The 23,219-nt window shown below is 41.9% G+C and overlaps 3 non-coding genes across 3 annotated transcripts; all 3 read right to left on the reverse strand.

The window, feature by feature from the left end:
* Positions 1–7,056: 7,056 nt before the first annotated feature.
* On the reverse strand, positions 7,057–7,130 carry trnai-aau (transfer RNA isoleucine (anticodon AAU)). Its single transcript has one exon. It is a non-coding gene; the product is annotated as a tRNA-Ile (tRNA).
* Positions 7,131–16,549: 9,419 nt separating this feature from the next.
* trnal-cag (transfer RNA leucine (anticodon CAG)) lies at positions 16,550–16,632 on the reverse strand. Its single transcript has one exon. It is a non-coding gene; the product is annotated as a tRNA-Leu (tRNA).
* A 5,792-nt stretch (positions 16,633–22,424) lies between these two features.
* Positions 22,425–22,507, reverse strand: trnal-cag (transfer RNA leucine (anticodon CAG)). Its single transcript has one exon. It is a non-coding gene; the product is annotated as a tRNA-Leu (tRNA).
* Between the last annotated feature and the right edge of the window lie 712 nt (positions 22,508–23,219).

The raw sequence follows: 23,219 nt of genomic DNA on the forward strand, positions 1-23,219 counted from the left end.
TAAATTATTCAGCCACAAAATCTAAATATTTTCCTCCACATCATGTGATCTCTGAACAAACTGATCATTTTAGTCAATTTCAAAGTGATGACACTGCAAAGGATGGATGAATATTTCTAGATCCTTCATGTTCATTCTGTCTCTTCTATCCTTCAGGTGGAGCTGATTCTATGCTGATGTTACAGGTGAATGGAGGATTGTGGAACCACTCAGCCGTGACAGCAAACATGGTGAGAAATTAATGGATTGAAGTTTGGTTCCTGACGTCCATGTGGATGTTTTATTGAAGATGATCTCCTACTGAAGCCTAATGCTATGTCTGATCCATCTTTAACAGCCACTGTTCTTTCTAGGAACACATTTAGAAACAAATGTTTGTTTGGTTCCTTCTCTGTGTTTAATCTCTAACTGTTCTACAGGACTCTGGAAACCAGAACAAAGTGACAGCTCAATGTTCTCAGGACGATGAATCTAAGAGAAAAACTTCAGAGCAAAGAGTTCAACAGCAGAGCCAAGCTGGAGTTAAAGCTAAACATACATGTGACCAGTGTGGGAAGGACTTTAGCTGTAGATCAAACCTCACTGTACATCAAAGAATCCATTCTGGAGAAAAACTCTTCATCTGTGACGAGTGTGGAAAAGCGTTTGCTCAGAAACAGCACCTGAAGACCCATCAGCTTGTTCACAGTGGAGAGAAACCGCACATGTGTGATGAATGTGGAAAGACTTTTAATCAATCTGGAAACCTCAGTCGACATGTTCTCATTCACCGTGGAATCAAAGCTCACAGATGTGAACAGTGTGGAAAGGCTTTTACACAAAGATCACATTTAACGAGGCACATGCAGACTCACTCCAGAACAGTGTTGTATCACTGTGACCACTGTGGGAAAATATATAAACACAAACAAACCCTCACTGAACACCTGAGATCTCACACTGGACATGAAGTGTGTCCCTGTGACCAGTGTGACAAAGTTTTTACAACATATAGAGATTTAAAACATCACCAAATCAGCCACTCATCAGAAAGACCTCATAAATGTGACACATGTGGAAAATCTTACAAGTGGAAATCTCACCTTAATCTCCACCAACAAGTTCATGAGAAGAATGTTTTCTGATGTGACGAGTGTGGGAAGACCTTCAGCACTTCATCTGTTCTCCACTCACATCTCTGTGTGGATGGAGACATGGAGCAGGAATCATCTTCAGATCCCAGCGACACACGGATGGTGACGACACCTTCTGGTTCCAGTGTTGGACTGAAGAACCCAGAGATCAGGCTGCACAGGATTCCAACATAAACCTGCTGTCAGCTGGAAAATGGACACCAACAGTTCAGGAAGTTGTTGATCTGGTCTGGTTAAATAAATAAATGTGACACATTGATTCCAGTGCTCATTGTTTTTTTACACTGATTTTATTCCTTTGAATCATCACTGAAAGTGTACAAATATCAGGTAATTTAAAAGAAAATATCAAGAAAATTTCTTTACGTTGTGTGAGAATTTTGAAAGTGTGTAATATGTTTTATTGTGTCTATTTAATCAAAATCAAAAAGATGAGACAATAAATTTATTAACAGTAGCAATGATCTGATAACAGGATGCTGAAAATTGATTATTTGTTACTGTAATGTAGGAAAAGGGGTGGGACTAATAAGTTATACTTCCACCCACTCCCTTTAGAACACAAAAAGTATGTGTATGCAATAATATATGTAATGGTTTTTCTGGAGGGAAGCTATCTGCATCAAATATTTAGTTTATTGTAATATTGTTTCTTGTATTATTGATTATTTTTTGTTTGCTTTGTACAGGAGGAATAATTCATTCAACTGTAAGTTTTAAGAATTAAAATGCATTTACAGGAAGAGAGAGAGTGATTTTAGTCTTAGATTATCACAAAGGTCAGAGGTCATGATAACCACAAAGAACACATACATCTTTTAGAAAGAAAAACACAGTAAAAAGGTTTTTCTAATAGATTATAAACAGTTCTTAGAATGTTCTGTAAGAAGATGATTTGACGATTAGAAGAAGAAGAATTCTCTTCAGAATCCACCAACATGTAGGAAAAGCTTGTCCATCAGGAAGAACAGTTTCACTGTGTTGACCAGCGTTCCTGGTTTACTCCTTCAAAGTAACTAAATACTCTTGTTCTGTTGAGCAGCTACACTCACCTACTTCATCAACTCCCAATCCTCTCAGTGAGAGGGGAATTAGCTCAAATGGTAGAGCGCTAGCTGCTCAAAGGCAGGGGACAATTTTTACACTCCCTCACACAAAGGAAAAGATGCAAAAAGCAATAGTGAAATATCATAGACAGTGTCACCTGTACCTCTATATAGATATTTCTGGTGTATTTTAACTGAGTCACCAGACGTGCTCCTTGCTGTGAGCTGGACTCAAACCCACAACCTGCTGGCCAACATAAAGCCTGGGTCACACGCACTCACACAGCAGGATAATAATAAGATTATTGTACCTGTGTAAGTGAGAGGTTCCCACATCCTCCAACTGTGTTTTTCTCACTGTAACATTTCAGGAAAATGTGTTTTTATTTTACATTATCAACTACATTATAATTGTTATGTATTTGTTTGAGATGTGCTCTTGTATTAATATGTATTTTAAGATTAAAAGTGACAGTTAATGTAGTCTATCATCAAGTATCTTTATTTGTTCTGGTTTGCAAACTGGACATTTCAAAAGGACAGAAAAAAATACAAATAAAATAATAACAGAAGATACTTATGTAAGCACTTTTTGAAAATAAAAAACAGTAATATTTATTGAATTATGTCGATCAAAGTGTAATAAATGCAGCTTTTTAAAAAGGAAAATAATTTACTATATTGTACAATATACTGTTGTCATGTTTGTACTCACCTTCAAAAATTAAGAATTAAAAAACTAAACTTAGACTTTAGATAAACATATTAGAAAAAAGACAATTTAAGAATTACATTTTTTCATATTTTTTATTGTGTAATATCCCTTCATGCACCATTATTTTCCCTCTTTCTCACTGTACTGTGTACAGGACCATGTGTGTGTAAATATCTCCTATTGTTTATTATCCTGTTTATTTATCTACTGCTGCTGAAACACTGCACATTTCATCTTTGTGGGACAAATAAAGGTTATATTGTATTATCTTTAATGTAACACTTAATGATAAATTAAAAATAAACAGGTACACATATAGTCATTTACTTGGGCAAACAATGCAAAACAAATCCTCTAAACTATTTACACATCTTAACTACAACTGTTAGTGTATAGAGGTACTGTTACTTTAACAGATGTCTTCATGTGTTAAACTTAAAATACACTGGTGCGTCTGTGTGTGTGTGTGTGTGTGTCTCCCTCTTTTCTAGCAGCATTTAAAGAAAAAACAGGGTCAATATAAAATATAAATACAAAAAATTAGAGAGAAAATTGAATTTTTTTTTTTTTTCAAAACTCTGTTAATTGAGTGCCAAAAATTTGTAATCAAGAGTTTTCCACAATTGGTTCAGTAATTATGTACAAAAACCCAGCAGGATCAGGGTTAAAGCAAATCAAAAGAAAACTGACAACAATAACAGTATCAAAGATAGTAATAGTAGGAATAATAGCAAAAATAGTGTTAAACAGATAATCAAGAGAATATACAAACATTTACAAAATTGGTTGAACAGGAAGTCGTGTGAGGAAAGAACACGAGTCCATGTTTGAGATAAACTTTTTTAAACATTTCACAAGAATGTGAAAAGAAACCAGAGATTCCAGAGAAAACCCTGATAACACCATCAATCTAAGACATTGCATAGTGATCTTTTTAACATCAAGTCCACAAAGTTCCATGTTGGTTTGTATTCTGTTGCCCCTAACATCATAATGGATCGTTGGTTCTACATCGGTGGAGAAAACCAAACCAATGTAGACTAAATAAAATCCATGGTCTGATAATTGTCCGTCTCTACTCTTTGAATTTATTATTGCCCGTCTGCGCCATCTACCCTCTCCGGTGGCTCGCCATGCATACCAGACAGGCCTTCTACATGGACACATCACGTCACTCACTCCTAGCTGGTCTGGCTCACCCACTTGTTGCACCACACTCACATACCCAACCCCTTGGGGGGCTAAATGGTGGGGCTGGGGGTGGAGGGGGCCGCCGCCTGTGCTACTAAGTAGTGGCACAGGGGCGGTACTCCCACCTCTGGCTGCCCTACTAATCTCTCCAATTTTAATTACACCTCAACACACCACCCCCCGGAGGGTGGGACCACCACTTCCACCCTCCGGAGCTTTTGCACCATATACACATATAAACACATAGGTTGGATGGGGAGCACCGCTCTCCTCCATCCACCCTTTTTTAAGAGCACTTCATACATTCACTAAACACACACATTCACTCAGTGGATAGGAAAGTGCCTCTCCATTGGGGAATGGAGAGGCACCATAACAGGGTGGTGGGTAGCTTCACAAATTTGGGCCTGTCGGATGGGGGCCCGGCCCCTCTGTTGATGGCTGGGCCGCCGTTTAGAGATCGGGAGGGTGCGGTCGGGCGTGGCGGTGGGTCTCTGGGGGGAATGGAGGGGTGCTGCTGGGTGCTTTCTTTTCAGGATCTCTCCGGGCAGTGCCGGCCTGGTGGGGCGTAGGGGTGCCCCTTTCTTACGGGTGGGGCTTGGTGCTTGTCTTGTCTCCTGGTTGCCTTGGGGGTGCATCTCGTGGCGTGTGGGTCCAAGGCGGCCTGCATCTACGCCAGGGTTGCTTGGCGCTCCGGGGTGGTGCTCTTTATTGGGGGGCAGCTCTAGCTGTTCCGGTGGTCAAGGTCGAAATCGGCCGCTTGGTAGGTCTGTCCTGCTGGCGGGTGGGTGGGTTCTGCGTCTTTGGCTGGGGGCTGTATCGGTTGTGTGCCATTGGGGTGCCTCTCTCCCGCGGTGGCGACCGCCGGTCACTCTGGCAATGCCCCCCCCCCCATCTCGCCGGGGGGGCATTGCCCCATGGCTTGTGCTGTCCGGTGGGCTGAGCTGCTGTTCTTGCGGCGTCTGGGGCTGTGCGGTCTTGCTGGGTTGTGGCCGGTTTGTGGGCTGGGGTGGGTGGACGCCCCCCATGAGGGTTTGGCCCGGAGGCTCGCCCTTGGGGGTCTCTTGTCCTGCGGTGGTGCCCTTGGGATCCGGCGGGCCTGGCCGGCAGGGTGGGCCGGTCCTGGCGGGGGTCTTTCGGGGCGGGTGGTGCAGGCCGCGCCCTACCATGCCGGACTCTATGGTGTGGCTGGACCCTTTGGTGGGGGGGTGTCTAGGGCTCATCGCACGGGCGGCATCAAGGAAAGGAAATGTGGCGCGCTCTGGGGTGCTCGGTCGGTGCGCCTGGGGGCCTCTGGGACCTCCCCTCGGGGGGTTGGGTGCTTGGGTGTAGGTGGGTTGGGGTGGGCGGGATGTTGGCGGGGGGCCTTTACTGTCTTTATATCCAGTGTAACAGGACTCTCTATGCAGACATCCTATGCTGCTGACACGTCTCCTCAGACACATTTTATTCATATTATTCACCGCTCGTCACGTCACTGAAGCAATAAAGTGATGAAGCGACCAAAATGTGTGACTAATTACGGGTGATTTAAGCCACTATAGTCACTAAAGACTGAACACACCTTTAGAACAGAATCATATTCATCAAACACCGACTGATTAGTTTGAGTATTATTTGATCCATTGATGATGGCTTTTTATCGCGCGCGTGCACGTCAGTAACCCAAGGTTTACATACTCAGGGTTGATTAACCCACTTCATACCAGTTGTAATGGGATCAGATAAACAGAGTTTCCCATCGTGGGGTTTGTTGACCCAGAGTTTATGGATAGACTCAGAGTTTGTTAAACCTCCTTTATGGAACACCCCTCTGTACTCTATTTTCTTCATCAACACTTTAAACACACTTTATTTTTATTCATAATTGTAGTTTTAAATTATGAATGTCTTTTAAATCCTCTTTTTGTGTATTTCTATAAACAGGAGTGCACATGAGTTTGTTTGACTGGTGCTCAGGGAGTATGGAGGACCAAACCTGCCAAAAGTATAAATAAATACATGTACAAATAAATATTGGAATAAATTAATAAATAGATAATTAAATGTGTGAATAAATGAATAAAAACTGGTAAATAAATGGGACATGAATAATTCAATGTCTTAAATTGATTTCTACATGTATTTATCTATTTCTACTTTTATTTATTTCCACATTTCTGTGTACATATGCTAATGAGGTAGGAGGGACTAACCTCAGTCTCATCCCAATCAGATCCACTTCCTGGTTCAGCAGATGGGCGTGGCTTAGATGAAGAAGTAAAGATGGCTGATTTCAGAGTTTTAGTGAATGACTTACAAGCTTTAGCTGATGAAGTTGAAAACAATTCACCAAATGACGACCTTCACTTTTATCTGGATAGTTTTATTCATCTCAAAACAAGCACAGTTGTAGCTATAGTGTGCTAATATATGTACATGTTTGATCATTAAAAATAGGCTACATTATTATTAGTCTATGAGTTTTTATTACATACAATGGTTAGATCATTTCACAGACAGTTTTCATTTCATGTCTATTGTGACCTTTCTCATTGTTTTGGATAAACAGAGTCCATGATTTATTCACTACATTGTAAGACAATGATTTGGATGAAAGTATAACCTACATTCTGCAGCTCCATCACAACTGTGGATACAAAATGATGGTTGGACACCTGAATACACAAGGCATACACATACAAAGTAAGTATTATTAGTATTTAACCTAAATTGTTCTGGGATTATTCATCAATAAATTGGTATTTGTCCTACTTGCTGATTTATTAAGATGTCAAAAAGAAGCTTCTTTACTGACAGTCATTCTAGATTTTTGGCTATTTGTGAATTTTCTTCCAGGTTTGGTAATGATTAACAGTTTAGATATTCTTTATCTGTGTTTATTGTTTACATATTCATACCTTGTCCTTTCTGACTCATACACTAACATTTACAACACAGGAAAGCAGGTTTATGGTCCTTGATTAATATCTGGTCAGTATGGGGTTTGAACCCATGACCTTGGCGTTATTAGCACCACGCTCTGACCAGCTGAGCTAACTGGCCTATGAAGCTGCAAAAATGTGTAAAAATTTGGTTGAGTTAAAACGATCACGGTTCTAAACATCTAGGAAGTTGGCAGTAGAAAATTCAGCAGTACTCATCCCTTAGCTTAAAGCTGCAGTATGTTTTTATTTATTTTTTTTTTTTTAATGTTATTTGGTCAAAAATCCATAATCATCTTTGAGCATATTGTAATCCAAAGTGTTCTGAGTAGACAGTGAATCTCTTCTCCTTCTCCAGGCTCTGAAAATGAAGTTAATCAATACAGAATGGATGTCAGCCAATCAGAGTTCTTTCTACCAATGGGATCATCCAATGAGCTGTTTTAAGCATTACTATTGGCTGCTTGAGCTGCTCGTCAAAAGTCAATGTGTTCTTGATCTGAGAGTAGAGAAAGTCTCATGGCTTTATATTCCAGCAGAAATCTCTAACGTGACTTTTGTCAAATCAAGAGGAAAAATGAAGACTGAGGTGGAGAAGCATCAGAATAAAGGCACAAATATGTTTATGAGGAACAGAGTCACAGAGGTTCCTCTGACTCTGTGTGTGTGGTGGACTTCACTTGATCTGCTTTCAGTCTGTGCACAGTCTGCCCTGAGTCAGAGAGAGAGTGATAACAAAAGAGATAAATAGCTTGTAAAACTAAGAGAAACATTATCTAAGGTGGAGACAGAGAACAGACACATTTCATCTGCAGTGTGGAGTGTGTCTGCTCTGATCAGCTGCTTGTGTGTGAGGATCAGCTGTGGCTCTGAGCCTCTTACTGTCCTCACAGCAGTGAGTGATACATGCTTTTATGTCTCTAAAACATCAGAAAACTCTCCAATAACACAAGATAAAGTCTCTACATTTGTTTCTAGTCTCTATGGAGAAAACAGTCACAAAGAGTTCCACAGTTGCGTGTGTGTGCACGCAAGAGATCACAAGAAGTCTGGTGAGTTTTTCAGGAGGGGAGGGGGGAGTGTGGAGCATCTCATGATTCTACATATTGCAGCTTTAAAGCATGATATAACAACTGTAGCACAACTAGCATGTGGTCAAGATACATGTGTGTTTGTTGAGAGCTGACTGAACAAAGGCTCTTGATTGGTAGCCTTTGAAATTGGTAAAAAAATTAGGATTTTATGAAGGAGTTGGAATTCCCTCTAAACTGAGGACCAAGATAAGACCACACACTATCATAACTGTTGTTGACATTAAGATTGAACTGTAAGAGAAAAAAGATACAGCATGAAAGGGATTTTCAGAGCCTTTTGAATGATAATCTTTGTAAAATGCCTAGTCAGCTGATTGAGGCTGTGTGTGTCAGACACTTTCTGTATCCACGGACCAATCAGATCATTCATTCATTCATTATACACTTTCATTATACACTGTGGTGACGCTGACAGCCTCAGCAGGAACATACAGCAGTTGTGCTGCTATACACAAAGTGTGGGGGTCCTTTCTCACCCCTGTCACAGGAGCGTGCACGTAGCCAGGCTGAAATCACCTGGGTTAAGAGAGTGAGTTGATATCTCAGTTCATAGTGCAGCTGCTCTCTGACAGAGAATGTTTGGTTAGGTGAAACCCGCTAACAGAGATAAATCCAGGATATACGTATCCAGCTTTGTAGTACAGGCCCACAGAGCTACACATCTTTAAACTACAGATGATCAGAGTGTGTGTGTGTGTGTGTGTGTGTGTGTGTGTGTGTGTGTGTGTGTGTGTGTGTGTGTGTGTGTGTGTGTGTGTGTGTGTGTGTGTGTGTGTGTGTGTTTTCTCACCCTGCAGCATCTGTAGCTTCAAACCCTCCATGAGTGGCTCTGATTGGCTGCAGGCAGCTCAGAACTACATGAAGGCTCTGCAGTATTCTTTAACACAAGGGTTCTCAACCTGGGGGTCAGGACCCCATTTGGGATCAGGAAACACTGGGAGGGGGAAGATGACTAGATACTATGGCACAAATAATACTAAACTTCCTCAATAACAGCGGATATTATTTAGATATATAAATAAATGTATTTATCACATAACAATGGACACACACACTAACACACACACACACACACACACACACACACACACAGACACAGACAGGGTCTCATAGCTCAGAGGTAAAAGCACTGATCTTTTAAACCAGGGGTTGTGAGTTCAATTCTCGCTGAGGCCTTTACTCACTGTTACCTACAGGTCACAGACTGATGGGGATGGGGCAAAGGGTTTTGTCAGGGCGTGTTCACACCCTTTAACTGCTCGAGGATTGGTTTGAATGTAAAGCGTCACTGGGTGTGTGAAGTCTACAGAGGACCAGGGAATCTCTGGTCACTGGTTCCACCACGTGGAAGTTGACTTTTATTCTGAAGGATAGGACACACAGCACACACAGCTGTTCTTACTGAGCTGCAGGCTTGGCCTCAATTACATTTTTCACTTAACATTACATTTTCAATTACAATTCAGTTATAATATTTTTTTATCCTCAGAAACTTAATTACAATTATGTTCTTAATTACTAATGTTTAATTACAATTTAATCAATCAATCAATCTTTTATTTGTATAGCGCCAAATCATAACCATCTCAGGACACTTTACAGTAGAGCAGTCTTAAGGACAGACTCTTCATTTTATGGATACACACATATGCATATATAAGTATATACACATACATATGTATCCCACACCCAACATGAATTCATCATGGCGGCAAGGAAAACCTTCTGTTAAGCAGCAGGAACCTTGTGTGGATCCCATTCCTATGATGAACAGCCATCCACGTTATGCTGTGTTGGGTGTGTGCAGAGAAAAGGGTGGAAACAGAGCCGCTGAGACTCTGTAACTCCACACTGAGGATCCCACGGACCTGCAAGACAAAAGCCAGAAGGAGTACAGGAGCAAACACACAAGGGAAGAAGCAGACATAGAGGGAGTGTTTGAGAGAGGAATGGGACCCTCTCTGTTCCCTCTCTAACCTAAATGACCTCTCTCTTAACGCCCTCTCCAACCTCTCTCCAACCGAGCATGCCAGACCCCCCCCCACCGGCAGTCTATGCCTATTGCATCTTAACTATGAGCTATGAGCTGGTTCCTAACTAAAAGCTTTACCAAAGAGGAATGTTTTGAGCCTAACCTTAAAGGTATAGAGGGTGTCTGCCCCCCGAACCGTGGTTGGTAGATGGTTCCAGAGAAGTGGGGCCTGATAACTGAAAGCTCTTCCTCCTATACTACTTCTAGAGACAAATGGAACAATGAGTAGTCCAGCATTTTGAGAGCGTAGTGTTCTGGGGGATTGTATGGCACTACAAGCTCCTTGAGATAGACTGGTGCCTGTCCATTTAGGGCTTTATAAGTGAGAAGAAGAATCTTGAATTCTATTCTATATTTTATGGGAAGCCAATGCAGAGAGGCTAATACAGGAGTAATGTGATCTCTTCTCCTAGTTTTAGTCAGTACACGTGCTGCAGCATTTTGAACCAGCTGAAGTGTTTTAAGCGACTTGCTCGGGCAGCCTGCTAAAAGAGAATTACAATAATCCAGTCTAGAGGTAACAAAAGCATGGACTAGCTTTTCGGCGTCGCTCTGAGACAGGATAGATCTGATTTTAGCAATGTTACGGAGATGAAAGAAGGCAGTTCTTGAAGTTTGTTTTATGTGAGAGTTGAAGGATAAATCCTGATCAAATAGAACCCCAAGGTTTCCAACAGTTGTGCTTCGTGCCAGAGTAATGCCATCTAGGGCAGTTAGGCTAGCATAGGTTTCTCTAAGGTGTCGTGGGCCCAGTACAATGACCTCAGTCTTGTCTGAGTTAAGAAGAAAAAATTTTTGGTCCATCCAGGCCCTAATGTCCTTTAGACAGGCCTCAAGTTTAGATAGCTGATTTGTCTCACCTGGCTTCATTGATACATACAGTTGGGTATCATCAGCATAGCAGTGAAAGTTAACAGAGTATTTTCTCATAACATTACCAAGGGGGATCATATAGATACAGAAGAGGATTGGACCGAGCACAGAGCCCTGAGGAACCCCGTAGCTTACTTTAGTGTACACAGAAGACTTATTATTCACGTGTACAAACTGGTACCTATCAGATAGGTAGGACTTAAACCAGTTTAGGGCAGTCCCTGTGATTCCAAGTAATTTCTCTAATCTCTCTAGTAGAATATAGTGATCTATAGTGTCAAAAGCTGCACTAAGATCTAATAAAACCAACACTGAGAGTCGTCCTTCATCTGAAGCCCAGAGTAGATCATTAGTTACTTTTACTAAAGCAGTCTCTGTGCTGTGTTGAGCTCTAAAGCCTGACTGGAAGTCCTCGAACAGGCTGTTGTTTTGAAGGAAGTCACAGAGCTGAGCCGCCACAACTTTCTCAAGAATCTTTGAAATAAAAGGAAGATTAGATATAGGCCTGTAGTTTGCTTAAGTGCTAGAATCAAGAGTAGGTTTTTTGAGAAGGGGTTTGATTACAGCTACTTTAAAGGACTGTGGCACGTAGCCTATTGATAGGGATATATTTATTGTCTCCAACAAAGATGGGCAGACCAGGGGAACAACTTCTTTAAACAGCTTAGTTGGGATCGGATCTGAAAGGCAGGTCGATGGTTTGGAGGATGAAATAATAGAGTTAAGTTCCTGAAGTCCTATATGTGTGAAACAGTTTAGGTTAGGCCTATTTACATTTAATGGTACAGCAGGTCCAGGTGATGGCAGGGAGTGGCTAATTTTATCTCTAATCTTATCAATTTTATGGTTAAAAAATGTCATAAAGTCCTCACAGCTGAGGGCTAGAGGAATCATGGGCTCAATAGAGCTCTGACTTTGTGTTAACCTGGCTACAGTGCTGAAAAGGTACCTCGGATTATTTTTATTTTCTTCAATTAGTGAGGAATAGTATGTAGATCGACTATGTCATAAGGCTGTCATGTATTTACTATGGCTTTCTTGCCAGAGTATTCGTGACTCCTCTGTTTTATTGGAGCGCCACATTCTCTCTAATTTACGGGTTGTTTGTTTGAGTGTGTGAGTTTCAGAGCTAAACCACGGAGCTTTCCTCTGACGTTTAATAGTTTTTTCCCTCAATGGGGCAATTGAGTCCAAGGTGGATTTTAGTAGACTAGCAGAGCTATCGACAAGCAGATCCAGTTGAGAGGGGTTATAATTAATATCATAGTTATTTATTGGATGGTGCACTGAGTTTAAGGCAGCAGGAATGGCCTCTTTAAATTTAGCCACAGCACTATTGGACAGATTTCTACTCGTAACTATTTTATTGCGCAGTGCGAGATCCTCTAGGATAATGTTAAAAGATATTAAAAAGTGATCTGATAGCAGAGGATTTTCAGGGTAGACTTTTAGTTCATTAATATCAAGGCCATATGTTAGAACAAGATCAAGAGTATGATTTAAACGATGAGTAGCTTCATTAATAGTTTGAAAAAAGCCAACTGAGTCTATTAGGGACATAAAGGCTGAGCTCAGGCTATCACTATCTTTGTCAACATGGATATTAAAATCTCCTACTATCAGTATTTTATCAGAACTGAGGACTAAGTTTGATATAAACTCAGAGAATTCTGATAGAAATTCAGAATAAGGGCCTGGAGGACGGTAAATTATCACAAATAAGACTGGCTGGCAGGTTTTTGATTCGGTATGAGATAAATTTAGAACCAGGCTTTCAAAGGAAGTGTAACTGGCCTTTGGTTTAGGATAGATTAGGAGAGATGAATGATAAATAGCTGCTACACCACCTCCACGGCCTATGTCTCGTGGCATATGAGTATTTAAATGACTGGGAGGAGTGGCTTCATTTAAACTAACATATTCATCTTGATACAGCCATGTTTCAGTTAAACAGAATAAATCAAAGTTATTTTCTGAGATAAGGTCATTTACTAGTAGATTTTTGGATCTCAGTGATCTAATATTTAATAGAGCACATCTAATGGTTTTATGTTTTGGTGTTTCTAGATTTGAGATTTTAATATTTTTCAGATTTTTATAATTGATAGCTCTTTTATTTGATTTTATGTTAAAATCATTGTGAAATATGGGTCGGGGGACAGACACCGTCTCTATAAAATAATATTCATCACCATCACAACAGTTGTCATGGTGATGAACACAGCTACCATGATAGCAATGGGAGGGAAACTGTCCTAAGCCAAGCGCAGAGGGGCGTGGAGGACTCCACCTCTGTAACATGGTCTCATTCATGAGATGTCATAACAGTGACTGTGCCATGTTTTCTGATAGTAGAGATGCTCCCTCCAAAGTAGGATGGATTCCATCTCTTCCTATCAGATTAGGTTTTCCCCAGAAGGATCTCCAATTATCAATGAAGCCCACCTCGTTTTCTGGACACCACCTCGATAGCCAGTGGTTAAATGATGACATGCGGCTATACATGTCATCACTGGTCAGATTTGGTAAGGGACCAGAGAGAATTACGGAGTCCGACATTGTTTTACCATAAGCACAAACTGATTCAATGTTCACTTTGGTTGCTTCCGACTGACGACGTCGGGAGTAATTAGTGCCGACATGGAGGACTATCCTATCAAACTTACGATTACTCTTTGCCAGCAACTTTAGATTTGATTCTATGTCGCCCGCTCTGGCCCCTGGGATGCACCTCACGATGCCCGCTGACTTCGCTAGCTTCACGTTTCTCACTATGGAGTCGCCAATTATCAGAGTTTGTTCCCCAGTGAGTGTGTTGTCCTCACGGAGGGGGAGAACCTGTTTGAGACGTGAACATGGTGGTGTCCGGAGTGGCTTTTTGACCTTCGACTATGCTTACGACGGACAGAAACCCAGTCATTGCTGGCCGGGTGGGAAGCTAAGCTAGAGCTAGCATGGCCCGCAATGGCTAGGTCCTGCTTGCTAGCTTCGGTTTTGGTATCAGGGGTGCGGAACCGCTTCTCCAGATTGTTGATCCTCGCCTCCATATCTAACAGTACGCTACACTTTATGCAACTACCATTGTCCCTAAAGGAGGACGAGGAGTAACTAAACATCTGACACACCGGGCAGGAGAGCGGAGGGGAGGAGAGAGAAGCCATAGGTGTTTTCAAGGCTAGAATATCAATGACAACAAGTTTGATTAGCATTAGCAGAACACAGTAGTAGAGCGCTGCAAAACAGAATATATGCTTATTGTCCTTGCCACATGCAAAACTTTTATGAGCGTTTAATCTACAATTTATACGAAAAAAAAAAAAAATCAGGACTGCATAAATGCCTTGTATTGCTGTCAGAAGTGGGATTTGAACACACGAGGAGACTGCGACCTGAACGCAGTGCCTTTGACCGCTCGGCCATTCTGACAAAGCGCCATCATAAACTATCAACACCCCCAGTATATGACAAAATCTTCAAAGAACAATCTAAGCTATGCTAACAAGCTACTCAATACTCATTTTCCCACTCTTTCCATAATCCTCTCAATTCAACCTACTCACCACATATTGCAGAGGCCACAGGTGTTAGTTTTTTGTTAGAGCACCTTTGGCTCCTGTGGCTAACAGTGCTTGTTTGTGATGCAAGATTGTCCCGAAACGTCACAGAATCTTGTTTAAAGCCAAGAGCAAAATTGTAATAGCCAGGATTTGTCCCATTGAGGGCAGTCACTCTTACATTATTACAAATGTACCAAATTGAAATACTTTGACTAAAATGTTGAGAATTGGACTATGACCAATCAACAACACTACTTCATACCCAAAATACACCTGTATTCAGCAGAAAAAAGTGGTTTGCAGATTTATTGACTGTTTAACCCATTCAGTGCCAGCCATTTTCAGAGCTTCGACCCCCCTGAGTGCCAGCCGTTTTGGAGCATTTTGAGAGATATTTAAAGAGCCACAGGATATTTTGTACTATGACTATCTGAAATCTGAGACCAGACTCTGAAAGATTGAGGCCTCTACTTTCATCAGAATTTTGTTTGTTTGTTTTTGGCTTGTTTCGTTCTCCCGAAATCAGCCCTTGAATAGAACAAGTTTTACACAAATTGCCAGTTTCAGAGCAAAAAGTTAAGAGAAACGGCTTTTCCTAAAAAAAATCTGCCAGCGACTTTGAACCAATTTTTTGTGCTTTATTGAAAACTATTACATCTGAACATTGGTTTCCTTAAAAAAACAAACAAAAAAAACCAAAAACAAATAAATAACAACAACACTGAGAAAAGGCTTTTAATGGCAAAATTATTATTATTTTGCTATCTGGCTCACAGTTTAATGTTTTACTTACTGTATTTTGTATCCCTCCCTGTCAGTTGCACGGACGTAACTTCCTCTTCCTCCCGACATGCTCGGATGACCCGTTTAGTTTGGTAGGTTGATGGTTTTATCTCACAATCACAACATTATCAATAATCCACTCAAGTCCACACATGTTCTGTGTTAGTATGTGGTGCTGTGAGCTTCTGGATACTTCACAATATCACTTCATAGCACCATAATCTCCATCCTCCCTGCTTCTCCCTCCTTGGCTAATGGTAGTATCAGTGGCTAATCTCCCATCTAAAGGTGCACTGCTGCCACCTTCAGGGCACCAGTTGGTAACTGCAACACATTACAGCTTAGATATTGATGAAGGGACTAGCGCCCTGTCCAGGGTGTACCCCCGCCCAGCGCCCAATGAGAGCTGGAGATTGGCACCGGTGACCCCTGCGACACTGACAAACAGGAATAAGTGGGCCTGAAAATGGATGGATAGATGGATATTGATTAGGGACCTCTGCTAGGGTGTATTCTAATAATCTCCGTGATAAAATGCAAATAACGAGTTTTCTTGTCAATGGCACTGAGCGTTTGGATTTGAAATGACAAATTATTGCGTCAACGGCACTGAGTGTGTTGAGGATACAGGACATTTTCCTTGAGGATCGTCTATCAAGAGGTTGCTGGCCTGCAGGGTGGGCACCCAAAGACAAGATAGTTGAAATATTAAGGCTGATAAGATAAACTTGTGAAAACATTATTCCTTCGAACCGGAGTTGAACTAGTGACCTAAGGATCACAGCAACCCACTCTACAGTCCTCCGCTCTCCCATCTGAGCTATCAAAGGTTCTGTTAAATGGGCTAGTTAGCTAGCTAATTACCTGGCTTGCTGGCTGGATGGATTGGAAGAACCTGCTGTCTGGTCGTTGTCTCAGCTGCCTCGGCTTGCCCACTGTGGCTTGGCTGGCTGGCTTTAGTGAAATTTATTGTTTTCTCTTCTTTCAAATTATACAACATAAAGTCAGATTCTTTTATCAGAGTTATGCAGTTAGTGCCACTGGGACAAGCCTAAGCAATATTCTTCCCTTTTTTTTGGAACTGCAAAACAGAATATATGCTTATTGTCCTGGCCACATGCAAAACTTGTATGAACGTTTTATCTACAATTTATACGAAAAAAAAAAAAAAAAACAGGGCTGTATAAATGCCTTGTATTGCTGTCAGAAGTGGGATTTGAACCCACGCCTCCTGAGGAGACTGCGACCTGAACTCAGCGCCTTTGACCGCTCGGCCATTCTGACAAAGCGCCATTGTACACCATCAACACCCCCAGTCTATGACAAAATCTTCAAAGAACAATCTAAGCCATGCTAACAAGCTACTCAATACTCATTTTCCCACTCTTTCCATAATCCTCTCAATTCAACCTACTCACCACATATTGCAGAGGCCACAGGTGTTAGTTTTTGTTAGAGCACCTTTGGCTCCTGTGGCTAACAGTGCTTGTTTGTGATGCAAGATTGTCCCGAAACGTCACAGAATCTTGTTTAAAGCCAAGAGCAAAATTGTAATAGCCAGGATTTGTCCCATTGAGGGCAGTCACTCTTACATTATTACAAATGTACCAAATTGAAATACTTTGACTAAAATGTTGAGAATTGGACTATGACCAATCAACAACACTACTTCATACCCCAAATACACCTGTATTCAGCAGAAAAAAGTGGTGTGCAGATTTATTGACTGTTTAACCCATTCAGTGCCAGCCATTTTCAGAGCTTCGACCCCCCCGAAATCAGCCCTTGAATAGAACAAGTTTTACACAAATTGCCAGTTTCAGAGCAAAAAGTTAAGAGAAACGGCTTTTCCTAAAAAAAATCTGCCAGCGACTTTGAACCAATTTTTTGTGCTTTATTGAAAACTATTACATCTGAACATTGGTTTCCTTAAAAAAACAAACAAAAAAAACCAAAAACAAATAAATAACAACAACACTGAGAAAAGGCTTTTAATGGCAAAATTATTATTATTTTGCTTTCTGGCTCACAGTTTAATGTTTTACTTACTGTATTTTGTATCCCTCCCTGTCAGTTGCACAGATGTAACTTCCTCTTCCTCCCGACATGCTCGGATGACCCGTTTAGTTTGGTAGGTTGATGGTTTTATCTCACAATCACAACATTATCAATAATCCACTCAAGTCCACACATGTTCTGTGTTAGTATGTGGTGCTGTGATCTGCTGGATACTTCACAACATCACTTCATAGCGCCACAATCTCCCTCCTCCCTGCTTCTCCCTCCTTAGCTAATGGTAGTATCAGTGGCTGATGTCCCATCTAAAGGTGCACTGCTGCCACCTTCAGGGCACCAGTTGGTAACTGCAACACATTACAGCTTAGATATTGATGAAGGGACTAGCGCCCTGTCCAGGGTGTACCCCCGCCCAGCGCCCAATGAGAGCTGGAGATTGGCACCGGTGACCCCTGCGACACTGACAAACAGGAATAAGTGGGCCTAAAAATGGATGGATAGATGGATATTGATTAGGGACCTCTGCTAGGGCGTATTCTAATAATCTCCGTGATAAAATGCAAATAACGAGTTTTCTTGTCAATGGCACTGAGCATTTGGATTTGAAATGTGTTTTCCCTTGTACCTTGAGTGAGACAAGATGGCACCAGCGTGTACCGGCTGCCGTCTGCCAGCTCTGCTGGAACTTCTGTTTGTCTGTGTCCTGATCGTTCTTTTGTGCCAAAACATTGATGCAACAGTATTGACATACGATCGTCAGGCACTAATGGACCTAAATCATGCACATGAGGTACGTCTGAGCTGCCCTGAGGATCAAACCTCCAGACTTCCTCCACACTTGGCCTCGGTGCCTGCCTACCTGCTGCGTGCACCTGTCCCGCGTAGGAAGCGTGCCAAGAGGCGGGGCAGACGCGCTGGACTCCTGGTGAAGGTGAAGGCGTACAGGAGGTCTTGTCCTGGGACTGCTCCGGGACACCCGCTGTCAAATGGATTACGGTGGATTCAGCCTGTGGCTCCCGTGCGTCCGATCACCGGCCTGCGTCATCTGCCGATCGTAGCGCTGCTTCACCGGCGCCTTCCCAGACACCGTGCCGTGGATTATGGATGCCTTCGCCCGCTGCAGCGCGACTCTCTACGGGCCAACACGGAAGTGTCGCTGCGCCTTGGATTACAAAACGCCAGATCGCTGGCAAATAAAGCGCACATCCTGAAAGATGTTTTCATGTCCCACGGGTTGGACCTGATGTTCATCACAGAGACATGGCAACGGGAGAACGAGTACGTTCACTTAAATGAGCTGCGCCTTGCAGACTGTTCTGTGTTTGGAACCCCACGGATCACGCGTCGCGGAGGAGGATTGGCGCTCGTTTACCGGGACACATTCAGCTGCAGACTGTTGGACACGAACGCGTTCAACTCCTTCGAGCTCCAGATGTGCAAGGTTGGAAACGAACACTCTTTTCACTGTGTTTTACTGTACCGACCGCCTGGTCCTGCTCGTATATTTTTAGATGAGTTCTCTGAGTTCATGTCATCTATTATAACACTTGAGAGTGTTTTAATCCTTGGAGATTTTAACCTCCATGTTGATAACTCCACATGTCCTATGGCCACTGAGTTGATGACTCTTATGGACTCTTTTAACTTTGTACAACATGTGTCAGGTCCAACACACACCAAAGGTCATACTTTAGATTTAGTTTTTTCTTTTGGTTTAAAAATAGACAAATTAAGCATAAATGATTTACAGTTAAGTGACCACTGCTGTATTTTATTTAACCTGTCAATCACTCTGACTAAAATCCCTTCCAATGTGAAAAAACAGCGACGCATCCTAAATGAAGCAGCTTTCAGTGGGTTTTCTGCCTCCTTTGACCCAACTTCCTTCGCTAGCTGTGATGATGTTGACTCTTTTATGGCTAACTTTAATAATCACTGTCTGACTCTGTTAGACACAGTAGCACCAGCTAAAAACGTTGTTAGCACTCATAAAAAACCTTGTCCATGGATGAATGAAACCATTTTTAACTTCAAAAGAAGCTGTCGGAAAGTGGAACGGTTGTGGAAAACAACTAAACTGGAAGTGCATCGACTCCATCTTAAGGAAAAGATAATGGAGCTAAATGAAATAATAAAGCGCGCCCGCTCTACTTATTTCACTAACCTTGTTCTACAAAATAAGAGAAACCCCAGAGTCTTGTTCAACACTATTGAACATCTTGTTACACCCCCACCGTCCCATGTCCCTGTACACACAAGGGATGATTGTAACATGTTTTTAAACTTCTTTGTAAATAAAGTAGAAGATATTAGGGCCAGTATCACGACTCCTTTGGTCAGCTTGTGCACTTCTGTAGCTCCCGTCAGCACATGGTCCTCCTTCTCTCCTGTCAGCCTACAGGATATTCAGGATCTAGTGAGAAAAATGAAACCCACATCGAGCCCTGTGGATATTATTCCAACCTCACTGCTTTTAAATGTTTTTGATGAAGTCGGTCCATGGTTGGTGAAACTGATCAACCTTTCATTTAAATCCGGCACAGTCCCCAGCTACTTTAAACACGCCCTATTAAATCCCATTCTCAAAAAGCTTAATCTTGATCCAGGTCAGCCTATAAACTACCGGCCCATATCTAAGCTTCCCTTCATGTCAAAAATGATGGAAAAAGTGGTAGCCAAGCAGCTAACATCAATCATGGAAGATAATGATCTTTATGATAAATATCAATCTGGTTTTAGGTCGATCCACTCCACTGAAACTGCCCTTGTGAAGGTTTCCAGTGACGTGATGATGGCTGCTGATTCTGGTCGCTACACAGTTTTAACTTTATTGGATTTAACATCTGCTTTTGACACCGTAGATCACAACACACTGATCCATCGTCTCAAATCAGAAATGGGGTTTTCCGGTGCTGTACTACAGTGGTTTGCCTCGTATATAAATGGTAGAACTTTTAATGTGGCTTTTAATGATGTAATGTCCAATGTGTCCACCCTGTCATGTGGAGTACCCCAGGGCTCTGTTCTGGGGCCTGTTTTGTTTTTATTGTACCTGATGCCTCTTGGTCGGTTGATTCGTGGTTTTAAAAATGTTTCTTATCATTTTTATGCTGATGATATCCAGTTATACTGCTCTTTTAATGACTCAGAGTTTCACTTTTTACCTGAGTTCTTGGACTGTATCTCATGCATCAAAAACTGGTTTTCATCAAACTACCTCCAGATAAACCCCAACAAAACTGAAACTCTGATCATCGCCCCTGATAAAAAGATCCCACTTATTAAGAACTCTCTCGGTGATTTGGGTTCATCAGTGAAATCCAGCATCAGAAATCTTGGGGTTGTGTTTAACCAATCGATGTCTTTGGAGGGCCACTGTCGTCAACTGACTAAAAACTGTTTTTACCATCTGAGAAATATCTCAAAAGTGAGGCATCTACTGTCCAAACCTGATCTGGAACTGGTCATCCATGCTTTTATTTCGTCCCGCATTGACTACTGTAACTCAGTTTTTACCTGTTTTAATAAGTCGACCCTGTGTAAACTCCAAATGGTTCAAAATGCTGCTGCCAGACTTTTGACCGGTACGTCCAGAACATCACCCATTACCCCGATACTTTCCTCCCTGCACTGGCTCCCTGTCAATTTCCGGATTGAATATAAAATACTGGTTCTAACATTCCGGGCTTTGCATGGCCAGGCTCCTCTATACATTTCAGACATGTTGTGTCCCTACACTTCAGGACGCAGCCTTCGATCCTCAGGTCAGGGTCTACTAAGGTTCCCAAAAACTAAATTTAAAACCAGAGGAGACCTGGCATTCCAGGCTGCAGCCCCCAGACTCTGGAATGGTCTGCCCCAGTCTCTCCGGGAGATGAACTGCGTGGACACTTTTAAAAAACATTTGAAGACTTCACTTTTCAAAAAAGCTTTTAGTTAACAAGATTTTATTTTTAATTTTTACTGCCCTTTTATGATGCTACACATGTGATGTAAATGTATGTTTATTGTTTCTGTGTACAGCACTTTGTGATTTTATCTGCGAAAAGCGCTTTATAAATAAATACTTACTTACTTACTTACTTACTTACTTACTTACTTAGCTAATGGTAGTATCAGTGGCTGATGTCCCATCTAAAGGTGCACTGCTGCCACCTTCAGGGCACCAGTTGGTAACTGCAACACATTACAGCTTAGATATTGATGAAGGGACTAGCGCCCTGTCCAGGGTGTACCCCCGCCCAGCGCCCAATGAGAGCTGGAGATTGGCACCGGTGACCCCTGCGACACTGACAAACAGGAATAAGTGGGCCTAAAAATGGATGGATGGATGGATATTGATTAGGGACCTCTGCTAGGGCGTATTCTAGTAATCTCCGTGATAAAATGCAAATAACGAGTTTTCTTGTCAATGGCACTGAGCGTTTGGATTTGAAATGACAAATTATCTCGTCAACGGCACTGAGTGTGTTGAGGATACAAGACATTTTCCTTGAGGATCGTCTATCAAGAGGTTGCTGGCCTGCAGGATGGGCACCCAAAGACAAGATAGTTGAAATATTATGGCTGATAAGATAAACTTGTGAAAACATTATTCCTTCGAACCGAAGTTGAACCAGTGACCTAAGGATCACAGCAACCCACTCTACAGTCCTCTGCTCTCCCATCTGAGCTATCAAAGGTTCTGCTGTATGGGCTAGTTAGCTAGCTAGCTAGCTAATTACCTGGCTTGCTGGCTGGATGGATTGGAAGAACCTGCTGTATGGTCGTTGTCTCAGCTGCCTCGGCTTGCCCACTGTGGCTTGGCTGGCTGGCTTTAGTGAAATGTATTGTTTTCTCTTCTTTCAAATTATACAACATAAAGTCAGATTCTTTTATCAGAGTCATGCAGTTAGTGCAACTGGGACAAGCCTAAGCAATATTCTTCCCTTTTTTTGGAACTGCAAAACAGAATATATGCTTATTGTCCTTGCCACATGCAAAACTTGTATGAACGTTTTATCTACAATTTATACGAAAAAAAATAAATAAATCAGGACTGCATAAATGCCTTGTATTGCTGTCAGAAGTGGGATTTGAACCCACTCCTCCTGAGGAGACTGCGACCTGAACGCAGCGCCTTTGACCGCTCGGCCATTCTGACTAAGCGCCATTGTACACCATCAACACCCCCAGTCTATGACAAAATCTTCAAAGAACAATCTAAGCCATGCTAACAAGCTACTCAATACTAATTTTCCCACTCTTTCCATAATCCTCTCAATTCAACCTACTCACCACATATTGCAGAGGCCACAGGTGTTAGTTTTTGTTAGAGCACCTTTGGCTCCTGTGGCTAACAGTGCTTGTTTGTGATGCAAGATTGTCCCGAAACGTCACAGAATCTTGTTTAAAGCCAAGAGCAAAATTGTAATAGCCAGGATTTGTCCCATTGAGGGCAGTCACTCTTACATTATTACAAATGTACCAAATTGAAATACTTTGACTAAAATGTTGAGAATTGGACTATGACCAATCAACAACACTACTTCATACCCCAAATACACCTGTATTCAGCAGAAAAAAGTGGTGTGCAGATTTATTGACTGTTTAACCCATTCAGTGCCAGCCATTTTCAGAGCTTCGACCCCCCTGAGTGCCAGCCGTTTTGGAGCATTTTGAGAGATATTTAAAGAGCCACAGGATATTTTGTACTATGACTATCTGAAATCTGAGACCAGACTCTGAAAGATTGAGGCCTCTACTTTCATCAGAATTTTGTTTGTTTGTTTTTGGCTTGTTTCGTTCTCCCGAAATCAGCCCTTGAATAGAACAAGTTTTACACAAATTGCCAGTTTCAGAGCAAAGAGTTAAGA

Source organism: Gouania willdenowi, unplaced genomic scaffold, assembly GCF_900634775.1.
Source record: "Gouania willdenowi unplaced genomic scaffold, fGouWil2.1 scaffold_10_arrow_ctg1, whole genome shotgun sequence".
Lineage (NCBI taxonomy): Eukaryota > Metazoa > Chordata > Actinopteri > Blenniiformes > Gobiesocidae > Gouania > Gouania willdenowi.